The sequence below is a fragment of the Ammodytes marinus genome, assembly GCF_949987685.1.
Source record: "Ammodytes marinus genome assembly, chromosome: 3".
NCBI classification, from domain to species: Eukaryota; Metazoa; Chordata; class Actinopteri; order Uranoscopiformes; family Ammodytidae; genus Ammodytes; species Ammodytes marinus.
In genome coordinates this window covers 8,625,808-8,641,711 of record NC_137232.1, presented here as the reverse complement: position 1 = coordinate 8,641,711, position 15,904 = coordinate 8,625,808, and the positions used below count along the sequence as shown (strand labels likewise).

General features: G+C 40.2%; 1 protein-coding gene across 1 annotated transcript in view; it reads left to right on the top strand.

Moving 5' to 3' along the window:
- Positions 1–6,072: 6,072 nt before the first annotated feature.
- The window catches only part of pik3cb (phosphatidylinositol-4,5-bisphosphate 3-kinase, catalytic subunit beta), a 50,726-nt gene continuing 40,894 nt past the window's right edge, over positions 6,073–15,904 (top strand). Inside the window, exon 1 of the mRNA XM_080053856.1 lies at positions 6,073–6,319. The gene's annotated coding sequence lies outside the window, so the exon portion shown is untranslated. The remainder of the gene's footprint in view (positions 6,320–15,904) is intronic.

Below are 15,904 nucleotides of genomic sequence, written 5' to 3'. Positions count from 1 at the left end.
ACCAAAAATAATAAATAGGCCCTACAAGTGGTTTACAATACATTATGTTTCGGCGAGAGTAACGAACCTTTACATAAACTAGGCCTACAGGCATAGGTGGATTTCATGATTTTATATTTCTGGATGATTTAAATAGGCGTTGCAATACAACATTAACATACAATGCATTCATTTAATTGTTTGTTTGCTTTGTTTTGTTTTTTGTTTTTTAGGGGGGGAGGGGTTATGGATCCTAGTCTAGAGCGGCCTGACATCACAGTAGCATGTGGATACACATATAAAAGCCTACATATTTCTTGGTGGTGGGATTATTTGTGGTTTATTTATTTTACCCTGCTTTTGCTTGTCGGGAACATTGAGTAGTACAGTTTTTTGTACCACTCTCTGTGATATATTGCCAATACATTATCCTACGTTAACCAATATATAAATAGCCTACACATAGGCCTTCACATTGTTTGGTAAACTTTGAGTCATACATCTCTTCTCTAAGGCAAATAACTGAATGTGTGTGGACTCGGGCGCGGCAGGTGTGCATTTGCGCAGAAAGGTTGACAGTTCAGCCGGGCGGACGGGAACAATGGGCCTGCATACAGGATGTCTCACGGGCTGAGAGAGATAAGGCCAGCCGAGGTTCATGGCTCCAACGCACTGCTGCTTTAAAATCTTCTATTACACTGATTATAAAGTCAGCAGATCCGTCGCTGCCTCAGCCTGGATGTGCACGTTGTTTCGTTTAGGCTATTTTGTGTTTGGAATAGACCTATTCAGCGAAGGCCTATGCCTGCAAAATTCAGCTCTTGCGTACATTTAGAGTTTTTTTTTTATTATTATTGTAAGCTATAGGCCTATTTTAAACAAAAACTTAACCATACAGGGAAATAATAGATTTACTTTCCATGTAAACCCAAATATGAAAATAATAGTCAGTTTGGCATGCAACAATGCAATCAGTAACTGCAGTTTATAAAAATACGCATAGCCTAGTATACACGCGTGAGTGTTGAGTTAAGTGTAAGCGATGAATAGATGTCTCAGTTCGTTCTCAATGTTTTTTTTTCACTAGGCAAATTAAGGTTTAGTGAAATGTGTGGTTTTTCTTTTTTTTCTTTGGGGCAGCTTTTCCACCAAGCTCGCACTGAATAACCGTGATTGTATCCTTTGTTGTGCTCTCAGAGATGACAGATTACAATCAACAAGACGAATCAGGTCAGCTCAATGTAGAAGGAACGCATTTGACCCTCGCTTCATCGTCACACACACACACACACACACACCAACCAACCAACCAACCAACCAAACACACACACACACACACACACACACACACACACACACACACACACACACACACACACAAACACACACACACACACACACAAACACACACACAAACACAAACATAAACACACACACACACATACACACACACACACACACACACACACACACACGTTCACACGAGAGCGTACCTGGACGCGTTCCGGGTATGACAGCTTGCATGCTCGACGGGGCACTGGCGATGCGACCCAGCCGGTCAAGTCACACGCAGGTTGCAGGTTTCCCAATGCCTGCACACAATTGAATTCCTGACATTCTCGCTAATGTTTGAGATTGAAGAGCAACCGTTTCCACTTCGAAGCGGCGCACATCACCCCAAACCCATTGAAAAGGAGAGTGCGGGTCACAACTGTTTGGTACACATCTGCTCCAAACAGGAAAATATGCAAAGATTTGATTTGCAGAAAATCCGGCAATTGTTCCAATCAGCATGAGTTTTTTTTCTTTCGTTCAGTCTTGTTGGAGCAGAAGACCTAGACGTTTCATGCGTCGTCCTATTTCTATGGCATTACTCAATAGAGAGATGTTTATTTTCAGAACGCGTCCTCTGGTGAATCTCCAATGTAATCAACTTGTCACGGTGATCTACGTGATGTTTTCAGTGACTGCTGATTTCTATCTTAATGACAACTCTGCGAAACAATAGATTACATGTAATACTTCTTTAATACGCCAAAATAATTACAATGGAGTGTGTTGATTTATAAGTTTATAAATAGGAACCGTGCATTTGTTAACTGGACCTCTGGTCAACCGAGGTTCATCAAATGTCTATAAATACACAGCACTGTAATCTCTTCAAGGAAAAGATGGACTGTCATCATGCACTGACCTCTGTTTACCCTCCGGGCCATTCAAATGTAACATACGCGCCATCCCTAAACAGTCCAAATGAGCGGGGTTACGACTCTGACTCTGACCTTCAGGGAAAATGTGGTAGACGCTGATAAAGACGGACTATGATACAGTTAGGCCTACATGATTGATAGTTAGATGCACTTTAACAAGAATATGTGAATATATTCACTTGCACTAACTGCTATTACATGTTATAAATGATCTGCTTCGGGAAAACTACTTCAAGGCTAACTCACACAACATACTTCCCCAAACAAACGTTTTCTTTTATTTAGCATGGGCTATTACATCCAATCTATAACTGTGTTCAGTGCCAACAGACCAGTTTGAACAGACCAACGCACCATTTATTTACCAGCATTTGGCTGATTTTAATTTCTGCTGTGGATGTGGCGGAACTGACCAGCTTGTACAGTCAAGGGAAATGCGATAAAAAGTTTCCGTTCTCTTGATTATGAGCTGCAAATTGCTTTGTCGGGATTTAAATGGAAGGTCTTTTCCTATCGTGCCCTGATGGCGTCTATTTTTAAACCCTTTTCCTTTCTCGCCCCCTAAAAACTTCCGCAGAGTTGGCAACAAGAAGCTATTAGGATAACTCTTCTCCTGTTAACATACCAATTAATCAAAGATTAAACCAAATTCCCACAGGGATCATTAAGGGCCAACACCTGTTCTTATGATACTGTAGGCTATATAATTAACCAGTACAACTTCTTGGTCAGGCTTTGGTCGACCTCAGGGGACGGTGTGAGACATATTATCACTGCAACACATACACATACACCATCCCATCAGTAATAGGAATATAACCTCATTCTGATATGAATTCCAAACACTGAGCTTATTTCCATCCAAAACAATTCCAGAATGCACTCTTATTTATCCTATCATGACTTGCTTCAATTTCAAAACATGTAGTGCAGCCCTATTAGGATACAAATTGCATGAGAGGTTATACACAAACTTAATGACACATTCTTTAATAAAATTAAGTGATGATTCAGTCAATTACTGGCAATTATGATAATAGCTCTCAGACAAATGTGTATTCCATTGTTATATTGTTATGTCATATACTTTAAATGATAAGGTTTGTTAGATAAGTCTCTGCCTATTGGCAATAAAGTACACATATATGCTAAACATGAAGTTGGCCTTAGGCCTGACCCCTGCCCCGCCTCTATGTATTCCAAACCCATTGCCAGGTCAGATCTCAGACACTGAAATTCAATTTCAGCCATATTTATTTCAAGCAATTACATACCTCTTGGCAAGGCCTCACAATTAAACAAATGATGATATTTTGATATCCGTAATTATATGCATTCACATAAGGCACCCTTTCAAGTTAAATATGCTTTTTATTACACGCTTATCATCCATGATGAGATTATGCACAGTGTGGCTTTGGACTGAGTTAGGGTACATTTAATCAAATAAGAGAAGCAGTAATGGAAGCATGCTGGATCCAGGAATACACTGCATTGGCTGCTCCCTTTGAGCCCAGTTTATGTTTGGCAAAATGCAGACAATGAGAACGTTATGAGGGGAACTGTGAGTAAGAGCCTGTAACCCCTGCCCACCAGTAGGTCAAGCACATGGCATATGACATAGCCTTATTTCTATTTCAATGATGAGGTGCACCACACATACTTGTGGCCTGAGGATATTGTTTATGTGTTTGCATCTTTATAGTTAGTATGGTTCTGATTATGGTGTGATCTGCAGGAACTTTGTAAGGCCAGCTGTATACATGGCAAATATTCACGTAGAGTAATGAGACTGAATACTTTCATTCAACTTTCATTGAAAGCAGTCAAATTGGGATTTTCTTTACACAAGTCCCCCAAATGTGCTCATTCTGAGAGTAATATTTAGTTATGCCTTACAACTGACTCGCAGGGAATACAAAATGTGCTGTGTAGGTCTTTGCTGCCCTCTAGTGGCAAGAGAAGGGCTATCATTTTAGGTGTTCAACTCATTTGCTCATTTGCTCACTGGCCCATGTCACCATTCCCTGATGTTGTTTGAATCAAAACTTTTTTCTCAATGAGGTCTTAATGGTTAAAAAAACGAAACATTCATCTAGATCAGCATAAGAAGTAATGGAAACCAAATTTGCATGTTGTGTCAAGGTGTAAGCAATGGCAACTTCATTTACAACAACCATACAATTACAAGGTAGCTCATAGTAACTTAAATATGACCTGTTGTTTGTGATAATGCCCTACACAGTTGCATCGTAATCATGCCAACATCCTATTTGCTTATTCACTTTTAATGTAGACAAGATAGTAAAAAGTTTTCACAAAGGATACATTTCTGTAAAAAAACGTAAGGATTACAGCAAAAGCCCATGTTGAAAGAAGGTATGCCATTTTCTGTCAAACACATTTGTACATGTCACGGTACAAAAGACGCTTTTAAATCAGAGTTCTGAATTGTGATTGCTGTTTCACTGTCACAGTGTAATTGGACAGCTGTTCCTGCTATGACTAGTTTAAATGTTTGCTGTGGAAAAAGGACTATTGCTAAATTAATGTTAGTTCCAATATTTTGAGAGAAAAATACATTTTGTGTGTTTAAGAACAAAATGAATTTTAAAACGCCTCCCTTCCGTGCTTTTAAGTCAGGTCAAAGCAATGATTATAGGCAAGTCATACCATAGGCATAGGAAAGGTGTTCAACTCATTTGCTCACTGGCCCATGTCAGCAGTTGTGCTCATCAATTTATGATGTAAGACACTTTACTTTACTATGTTAAACACTTCCTATGACAACTAAAGGGATAATTCCTTAACATCAGCCCTTGTGTCATGAAGAAGCCAATGGGCGCATTATATTTTGTAATGAAACAAAAGATCACCAGGGGGCAGCAAAGCTCATCATTTAGGCTACGGCCAAACTGTTGCTCCAACTGGGTTTTACAGATTTCTTATAAAACAGGGTCAATATATAGAATAAGTGTGTGTCTAAACGTGTTGGTTTAGACACACACACATTAAAGAATAATAGTGGCTAAATGGAAGTTTATTATCGGCGTGTGTAGCCTATAATTTGGCTGCGTTTGAATGTTGTGTCTTTCCTAATTCGTTCACTCTGAGCTCTCATTAAGAAGTGTTGACAAATATTATGTTTCCGGGTGAAATCACTGCTCAGAAGTTCGGTGGTATGCGGTTTTTTGGAAGAAAGCCGGCTGCCCTCCATGCCTCGACCGGAGAACTGCACCAATCATGTACAGATTGACAGAACAAAACTGGAAATAAGGAAGTGTCGCCTTCACAATAAAAGCCCTATGTGGTCAATTTGGACCATATGAGTTTTTTTAACTACAACACTGGGTGCTGGACGTGGATTGGGGAACTCATGCCCTGGCCTATAAGGAGGCAGCAGTTATCAGGTTGCAGTGGTTGCCTATCCATAGACCTGCCCTGCATGGTCCTCCTGTAGATAAATCATGGATTCTGCATAGTGCAAGAATCAGCGAAACCATCTGTGTATGGCAACATTTTGCATTTGTATGCTAAAAAAATACACGATAGGCTACACGAGGAGGCCTAGTGGAACACACTATTATTACCGAGGCCTAGATCAGTCAAAAAAAGTTATAAACTGAACGAAACTAAACGAAGCCAAACTAAACTAAATGGTAAATGTTTTACATAGACCTATCAATTGTTTTTTTTAACTCTAACTTCAATTTCAGGATACATTTCCCCTCAATAAAAACGTTGCAGCTTGAGTCTAATGTAGTTTAATGTGTATGTGGTCAGTAGCCTAAGGGATTTTATTTTGAACATGTTGAGCGGAGTTTCCGGTGTTTCTGTCCCTCTCTCAGACTTGACAGTGTCGGCGGAGAGAGAGAGCTGGCGGAGGAAAAAGCAGCGGTGGTGGTTTGTGGATCACCTTCTGAGACAAACAGGAAGCGAGACCGCGCTCCTGTCCACCTGCGAGATCCGTGTCCTGCGGACGGAGGCAGCCGGCCTGGATAGTGGCACACAGTGACAGAGCTCTTATTTTTTGCAAGAGAAACCACTCTGTCGTGAAGACATACCAGCGATATTAACTTTCGGCTGTGTGGTGCATTCTTCAACGACCTCACACCGGAGAACGATTTAAGGTAAGTCCCCATTTGGACTTGTTGTTATGTGATTGATTGATTGATCGCAGCATAGGCCTACTTTATACTTGTGGAGCTAGTGAGTGAGGTCACGCCAAACTCCGTTTATCCTTCTGTCAATGTACTGTCGCATAGCCTATTGCTCTGGCTGTCCATAGAAAATCATAACTGCCTCCAAGAAGAAAAGCTGAAGAGCTAGTCATGTTTGTCCACACTTTAATTTGACATTTAACTAGCAAACCGATGTATAAATGATTGTTTAGATAATGTGAATCTGTTGGAATGGTTTGATCGACTATTGCCAACATGAACTAAAATGGATCGCAATCGGTGGCAGTAGCGAGCACAGTTTTTAAGTTCTAATTTTAGCCATATTCAAAGTGTCGTTCAAGGCTATATAATTGTGTCTAGAAAATATCAGGACACCTTGTGGACTTGGTAAGGATTCCAAGATTGTTTGATGTTGACGTTAGTCGCCAACCGAGACAACAACAAACACATTAGCCTACGCATAAGCTGAATTTGTTCAGTACACCCGAGAACAGAGTGTAGCGCTCAGGAATGATTATGCCTCAACCGTGGTGGAAGTGCAGAGGCTACATTGTAAGTGTCTTGTTGCATTTTTGGTCTAGTGAGTGTATTTAATTTCTCATTTTTGAAAACAATGACAGAGCCGTTTTACTCAGCTTCGTCACAGGTCATGGCCTCTAAATTTGGACTTAGCTAGGTCAGTAGCCTAAGTGTTTTTATGTTTTTTTTTCACATGATGTATCCTCTAAGAAGTTATTTTAATGTGACATGACAGACATCCACCTACAATTGAATAAGGTAGTCTGCATTCTATTTTTGCATAATTGAATTTGACCTAAGAGATCAACCAATTCAGAGAACACTAATTTTAAAACCAAAAGTTGTCTGACGGCTCCTTGGAACACACTATGTACTCTAAGTATGGTTAGGTTTTCTTTAAAGAGGATATGAAACTCTGCAGTGTTACCTAATTCATTTAGTCAGTGTTCCTGCCATATGAACCTCTTGGTATAATAGAATTCAGAGACAGAATTCCTCAGAGGCTTAATATAGTTGTAGAGTGTAGCTGCTAGGTTAGGTTATAATCCTCCTGATTCATACAAAACTTCATCAAACGACAACTGTGGATTAATTTGACCTTGATTGGACACATTGTCTGTTCTAACCAGTGTTTTTTAACTTTCAGGTCAGTCTGAAATGGGCAATCATACACACCTGACAGACGTATTAGGAGCATGTGTATCAGACCCATTTAAATGGGTGACTTGACAGTTGGGCTTCTTCTTTGGCATTGTCGTCATTTTGATTCAGGTTTTGGCATGTCTTATTATTCAGCTCTCTCAGTAAACAAAGATGATTAATGCCAACTCCATTCAGCATTTGACACCTGTGTACACGGAAATTGTGACAGTTTGGCGTTTGCCTGCATGTTTGTGTTCGGCAAGAGTCAGTCCGTACACAAACCTTTTCCTTAAAGGTTCCCTCTGCTCTTCATTCACAATAAATCACTAGAAATGGATTTTTGAAATTAGGATTTGGTTTGAGCTAATCTGTGACAGTCGAAGTACTCGGTAGGTCTGTGGTGGTACTGCGAGACAACATGAAGATGTAACAAGCAGGTTCAGTGACATGTGTGTGCGTGCTCATGCTCGTGTGTGTACATGTGTGTCCTTATGTGCATTTGTAGTATGAGGCACACTGCCTGAGTATTATGGCATTGTATTATGTGAGAGGTTTTTTTGCCGGTAGATATTTCGCAATACTGTTTTTACAGAGGCTACTTTCCATATTATATCTCTGACTGTATGACATACTGCTTCATATCATTATTAGATTTATATTTGATTCATAAGAATTACTTCGCTATACGTTAACAAAAAAAAACAGTAAGGTTACTTTATCAATAAACCGTTTCTCAGTTTAATCTCCAGAACCCGTACTTTATCAAGATATATTTTGAGATAAGTATTTTTAACGTGAGACTCAATCTGACATTTTACACACACACACACACACACACACACACACACACACACAACCATAATGGTTCGACTGCTCACAGTGATGCAGACATTTGAACCGATCGTTACAGCATGTCACGCTGGCAGGAAGAGAATCTTAAAGTCACACAGCTTGTTACAAAAGTGGAGAGGAATTTCCCAAGAGAATTGGCCAATATATGCTGTTAAGTTTTGTATCGGCACAGCAATACCACTTTCTGAAATATTGTTGCTCAGTTGAAGCATTCAAGTAAGTTCTTTCAAACGGACAACGATACTGACTGCCCTTTTTTTGGGCGGGGTCTGCTGTCAGGCCCCCTCTGAGGTAAAGTTAGAGAACACTGATAAGACTAACTGACGTCACTCTGCAGACATCAGCCAACAATGCAGCTATTTACTCCAAGCCAGATTTAGTCCCAGAGCAGGCCTCTCCCGGGAAACTGGGCACAAATGAAAGCAGAATTCTTAAAAAAAAAAAAATTAAAATAAAAAAAGTGTGCCACTAGTAAAAACTTCCACCCTTGAACATGTCTGTGAAGTGTGGACCCATTTTCTGTGGGAAGCCTCTGATTTGTATTGTGGTTCAGGATTGAGCTAAAAGGTGTTAGGGGTTTGATTAATTAAGAAATAGGAAGGTGGACTGCAAAGTGTACGTGTGTCTGGTGTCAGTGACCATCAGCTTGGTGAAATTAGGAGGGCAAGTTGAGAGCAAGGAAGCCTGTAGCTGATATAGGCAGGCTCAGTTGACACAGTGTGCTTGGTGTCATGAATCAGAACAGAAATACATTTTACTGTGTGGTGGCATGTTTCACTGTTCCCAAAGACTCTTGAGTCAGACAGTAAAGCATGTCAAACCATCTCGCTGTAATAGTATATTGCAGCATATTGCAGCACTTAACACACAGTGCAGTCTGGAAGTATTTGCATTTGTTATGGTTTTCATATACATACATAGTACCTTTCATTGTATTGTATTGTATTGCATTACTTGACTATACCATGTTGGATTTCAAAGTAAACATTGCCAAGGAGTTGAAATAGCTGGGTGTTGGCATACATACTGGGTTAACAGTGTAGGACAGCATTAAGTCAACACTTTAAGTTTAGTCAATGTTTAATTTTAAATCCAATGTGCTGGAGTTCAATGACTTAATACCCAGAGGCTGCACTACAACTAAGGATAATAAAGTGATAGTTCAATGTTCAAATCCATGTACCGAATAAGGGATATTGATTTGCTTGATATGGAAAATAACGGCACAGTGTTTAACAGGATCTGTGTGTAGTGAGGCAACGCTTCTTGACCAGATGATTTGTTCCTGATGATAATATGTTCCCTACCTTTCGGGTTTTCTTCATCTCTGATTGCCTGCTGTGTTTGGTCATTGCTAAACTGCTGGAGCTCTGAAAGACTGGCATTAATATACTGCATTCAGACTGAGCATTACAGCATTAGAGGAAATGCTCTATTTGTTATATTGTTATAACCAGACATTCAACGCCCACAAATACAGTATTTCTAAAATACCCACTTTTATTCTATTGTTTATTGTCTTTGTGTGGAGAGAAACGTGTGTGTGTGTGTGTGTGTGTGTGTGTGTGTGTCCGTGCGTGACTACTTATTATTTGTACTACTGTCCCTATAATACCGCACTCACACACCCTCCCTCACACTCATTCACACTTCCTGCTGTTACACTTTTAAAGCTCCCACATTATACACTTTTCGGTACTATTTTATACCATATTATATGGTCTTAGTGGTCCCTAATACGTTTTTCTTTAATTGTTTGCTGAAAAAAACTTTCAGATAATTTATTGTACTATGCTGATGTTCAGCTAATCTCACAATGGCCTATTTTTTAAAAAGAGCTGCAGCTGCCCTCGTAAATATACAATCTTTGAGCTCCCCCCGCCCCCTGTCCGGAAGCGAAGCCAGATACGCCTCGCCCTCTGTCTGTCAGGGCCGTGGACCAATAAGAAATAGGGGTGTGGGCTGCACAGTGGAAGCTTCTGGCTTTCCAGTTTGTGAGGTCAGAAACGAGGAGAATTCTGACTGGAGTATATTGGGGGGGAGGGGTGGGGGTTTCAGAAAGGGTGAGAGTGAGCAAAGGAGAGATTGTTATTTTTTTAAATATGTTGGCAGTCTCTAGGCACACCGTGGACCCATGGATATGTTAGAACACATTTAAAAAGTGCATTTAGCATAATATGTGACCTTTTAAAGTAATCATCCCTCATTATAGTGAAAGGCTTGCGTAACATCCTCTCAAAGGATAGTATGAAAGGGAGTCGGTAGATGTGTGTTTTTTTTCCCATTTGCGTTGTCAGTGTGTGCAAACTGGATTTCACAATTTGTCCGCCAGCTTGCCTGATCACATGTCTTTTTTCGAACCCCACGACCTCATCTAGTACTGCCCAAGGAAAGGGAATGTTCAGGACTTGGTCGATGTAACTGTACCAACTGAACTTCATGGCTTATATTATGAACCTATACATAGAAATAGAAATAGCCATAGCAAGAAATGTAACCGACTGTGACATGAGAGCGGCCTGCTGGAATTCTTCACTTTGCTGCACAGCAGGCCAGGACCTGCTGAGGAATGCAGGGAAGACAGCAGGAGAGGGATAGAGAGACACCTAATGAACAGAGAGAGAAATCCCAGAGAAGGTGCTGGGAGATATACTATTAGAGGTGTTATATGTGCGAAATGATATAAAGTAGTAATAGAAACCTTATAAACTAATGCCTCCCTTTTTAAATCATTCTCAGTCATTCGTTTGCACACAGCCAACAAAACCATAGGGTACATTTGGTGTCTTATTTCTAAAAGTTGTTGCCCATTATCTTTTCTATCTTTTCTATCTTTTCCTCATCATGCCTTGACGTTGTATTCTAATTTAGCAAGTGGAAATGAGTCAGTAAGCCATTCTGCCAGTGAAATAATCACTGATGATGATATTCAGATAATCAACATTACAGATGATAAAATACAAGAGAAAATCATGGTATACAACAATACAAGGTGCAGTGTCCAGTTAAAGAAACAGTCACTCATTAAGGCAGGATAATTAATTAGCTTTTTGATTTGATTACTGGTCGTGTAGTTAATTACACAAAGACAATGACTGGCTGCGTGTATGTAGTGTAATGTCTATTAACCATGATAACAGAATTGAAATGACTAAGTTTGTTATAGGTTATGGTTATAAGCTATCACTTTAGGCTATAAGCTATCACTTTAGGCGTCATCTGATACACAGATTTCACAGGCTGTGTATTATTGTCATGGTCTATATTTGCAGCATATCTGACAGCAGTGGATCCTCCTAATTGCAAATAATTGAGCAAAGGCCAAAATGCCATTTTTTTCATTCGCATTTTCAAGAAACCGATGACAGGAGAGCTATGATGACCCAATAGAAACTGAAATTTCACACACGACAGATATACATAAAGTAATACAAGGTTCTAAAGTTTAAACAGTCCGAATCCCAGTGTGTTGATCTTAACACCATTCTATCTGAGCAGAGATGGAGCTTGAAAAGAAGAAGCTTTCTGGAAAACACTTTGGAATGTGCGTTTTATTCATCATTCAGAAATATTTCGAACATATTTTGCAAAACTCTCTTGGGAAAGGAAGTTGAACCAGGTATCGGTGGTAGGACACCTGCAGTTGCATGGGTAGTTGGTCGTCTCTTTGTAGATACAGTAGCTTGATGAAGTATCCTCGACAGCCCCAGATGCATGGATAGCGTTGCGCTATGCAGCCACCCTAGGGGGTTCCAACCGCAACTCTGTAACCTGAGAGGGCAAAACGTCAGCCTTACATCTCTATGGCAACGCTTTCTCACAGCACAGGTCCCTGTCTGCGACTGCTGATGACACAAGCACACTCTGTTGAGAGCACGCATTCAGCCTTGTGATGTGTTAATATGCATCAAGCCGTGTGGTTTACTGTGCTTGATACATTCATATTGAGTTGTGTTCACATGCTGCAATCTCATCAACATTCCCCCGGCCACATATCCACACACATACAGTAACTAAAACTGGTGGTAAAGGACTTCCCTTTTGCATAAACCCGATGAACATAGTCACATAACGTATGGAGGTTTCGATAGGATGGACAGGAGTAGAGGTGTCCTTGTAAGAAGCTGGATATAATTCAGTATTTTCTGCCATCTTGCCCATGTTTATGGATTGTTTAGTACAGATATTTCTTATAAATTCTTTGAGAAAGGGATGATCACATTTATTTTGAACTCCTTTAGTGGCAAAGGGTTGTCAATCATGCTGTCCTCATGAAGTTATGGCATCATTAAGTCCACAAGTCTGGAGAATGTTAAGGTTTATCTCTCTTTTAACCCCGGTCTCTCTTCCGTCTACCCTTCCTCCTGTAAAACGACATGACCTATGGCTGAGGCGACTACATCATTGTGTGTGGGCACTTTCACACCTGCCTTGATTGAAAAGAAACTCCGGTTCATTTACACCTTTTGCTGTGGTTCTTTTGCGCAGGTGAGAACTCTGGAATCTAGTGTGAAGTGAGGCAAACAAGCAGCTGTGACCTTTTTGAAGAAGAGGTCTCGGTAAGCTTCCAATCGATCTATGGTGCAGTCCGTTTGTGGTGAGAACGTGATTGGACTGGATCCGACCCACCTGCAGGAAACAATGTGTAACGAGCCCCTATAGCCAGCTGTGCTATGCATTATGGGATGATGGAGACAATCTACTTCCTGTAGTTTCTTTTTGTAGTCTTCCTGCATCGAAATTATGTTTGTGCGTGCATCTCCATGTGATGGTGGCTCATAAACACCTCACTGTACTAATGAGTGGGTGTGTGTTGTTTTTTTTAGAAATGGACAGACAGTGCTCTTTTGTTTACGGTGAGGCAGTGATGACGCATGGTCAAATGTAATGGCCCTTCAGACCACACTTGGTTTGGGGGAGTGCGTCTTGTGTGTACTGGTGCATTCCTCTTGCATTCCTTTTGTGTGTTTTGTTATCGAAATAGTTTTTACTTGACAATATCCAGAGACCTAAATCTCACTTTGGATCTATCACAGAACATTTACAGTATCTCAATTTGTTTAGTTCGATGACATCCTTCTCGATATTCATAAACTTTACAAAGCAGTCAGTGTATTGCATTTGTCTGATGATTTTATGGTGCCACTGCCAACCTCTTATTGCTCTGTGCTATACCTGCTAAGGTTTAGACCCAGGAGTTAAGAAGATATTGCTAGTTGTGATAACAAAACACTTTCGCAGTTTCAAGACAGGGCCCTTTAGTTTGGTTTGGTTTATTTTGCAACCCCAGCAGTCTACCTTTTGCAATAGGAGCCCTAACTGCCCTTCATGGCCTGAAGGTTGTAAGAAAATGAAGGCGTGAAAGCATGGAATGCTCTCCTAGTGAGTGACTAACCCACATGACAAATTCAGTAAGAAATAGAGGGTATAGGCACGCTAGGGGTGTGTGTGTTAGAGCCGTGTTTTGGTAAGGACTTCAGGATTGATACACATCACAAAAACATACAGTAAGTCACAATATGATTATGATATATTGCGAAAGTTTAAATAGTTCACTGAAAATGGAAAAAGACTTGGAAAAACAAGTTGCTGTAGTACGATCAGTGTAGTTTAATACATAATATTGCATTATATTGATCATTCAGTGGACAAATTGAGTCAAAACAATTCAAAACTTTAATTCAAAATGTGGCAAAAGTTAAAAACTTGAAGTTATATTTATTATTTTTCAAAGTATTGATTCTTTATCAATTCAGATCACGGAAACAAATCACGATATAGTGTAGTGGTGTGAATCTTTTGGAATTCCACGATTCGATTCAGATATTTGGGCTCATGATTCGATTCAATATCAATTTCTCGATTCAGTTCAAAGGAGGATTTCAGGATCTACTCCAGTCCATTGTGTGCTAAGAGGCACTGTGGCAAATTATGGCATGAAAGCAAATTAAAGTCCCTGTCTTATCTATCTTTATCTCATGTCTATTTTAATGTGAAGCTTGTAAAGCATGGCAAGTCAACATTACCAACGGCAGCAAAATGCATAAAATAAAATAAATCAGCGAGACACTTGACTTGAATGCATTTGAGCATTCCTCAGATTCCTGCATCAGAGGATGGGTGGAGGAAAGGAAGGGTGGGGGTTATGTGGGTAGAGATTCTCACTCTGGTGTTTGTACAATGATAAGAGTGACAACAATTTAGTGGGGGGGACTGGACTCTGAAAAAACCTTACCGGTACCTTTTGTTTTTGTTTGTGTGTTGGGTCAGCCAAAATGAGGACAGTGTAGAGTGTATGTGCAGCAGCGAAATTCTACTTGCGTAAGAAACCCCACTTGACACACATAACACATGGAGCTAACGTCACTGTCCTCCACTCTGTGCATTGTGCTGGAAATTGTTTTTCCAGCTCTATTATTCCTCTGAAATAACTACAATTTAGTGAATAGTTGCCTTAACAAAGTTGGGGCAGTGAACCATTATGGCTCATGAGTCACTGAACTCTTGCACTTGTGCTGTGTCCGGTAATGATATTTCCCAGTAGATACAGTAGTGTATTTGTATGAATACATTTGAGACTGATTCTGCATCAACATCACTTCTGCAAAGGCCAGTAGATAAAAGAAAATATGTTTTCACAACTTAAAACTAAACACAAATTAGTCCTGCATCAGCCCACAAACAAACCCAATGACATTAGAGTGAGGATTGTTTCCAGAATACTGTGTCAGAGAGCTGACTTTGGGGTCGCCCTCCGGCAAAAAACGTCATCATTGAAACACTCTATAGTGAACCCTCTGTCTGTCTGTCCTCTCTCAGTTTCTCCTAAAGTCACAGTAACACACAAACACACACAGTGGATCATGTGATGCTTTGAGCTTAATCCAGTCGGGGAGTTAAACATTGACTGTCTCTGGTCTGAGATTGTATCACTAAGTTATAAAGCACGCTTCCTGGAATAGTTCTCTAATAGTTTTAGAGTTTTGTGTGTGTGTGTGTGTGTTGGGGGGCTAAGCAAAATAATTTGCATAGCCTATTCTTTAACCCAGAGCCCCTTTCCATGTATTTATTATCAAACCTATTGGACGTGTTTGAATATCCCTATGCTTTTTACAGGAAACATTTCTGACTCTCGTACATACTCAACACAGTTGTTTTTTTGTGAACTTCTCTGTCACACCCTGGTAAACAAGATAGTGCATCTTAACCACTTGGGAAAAACAGGAAGTTTACTGGCCTCGGTCAGAGTGTGTGCATTGCGTGTCATCAAAGTGTATGGCCTAACTGTGTGATTTTGCCTACAGTGTATTTGTTTAGGCCTTTGAACTGAGATGTAACTGATGGAGAGGCATTGGGCACTTTGTCTGCACAAACAGAGGTTGAGTCCTTTGTTTCCTGTTTCATGTTGACCTTTTGAATTTGGCAAGAAACGATGGATGCACCCACACCCATATAGGAATGAGGTGACACTTAATAACCACATACGACCCCAATGGAATGACTCGTCAGCAAACATTAAAT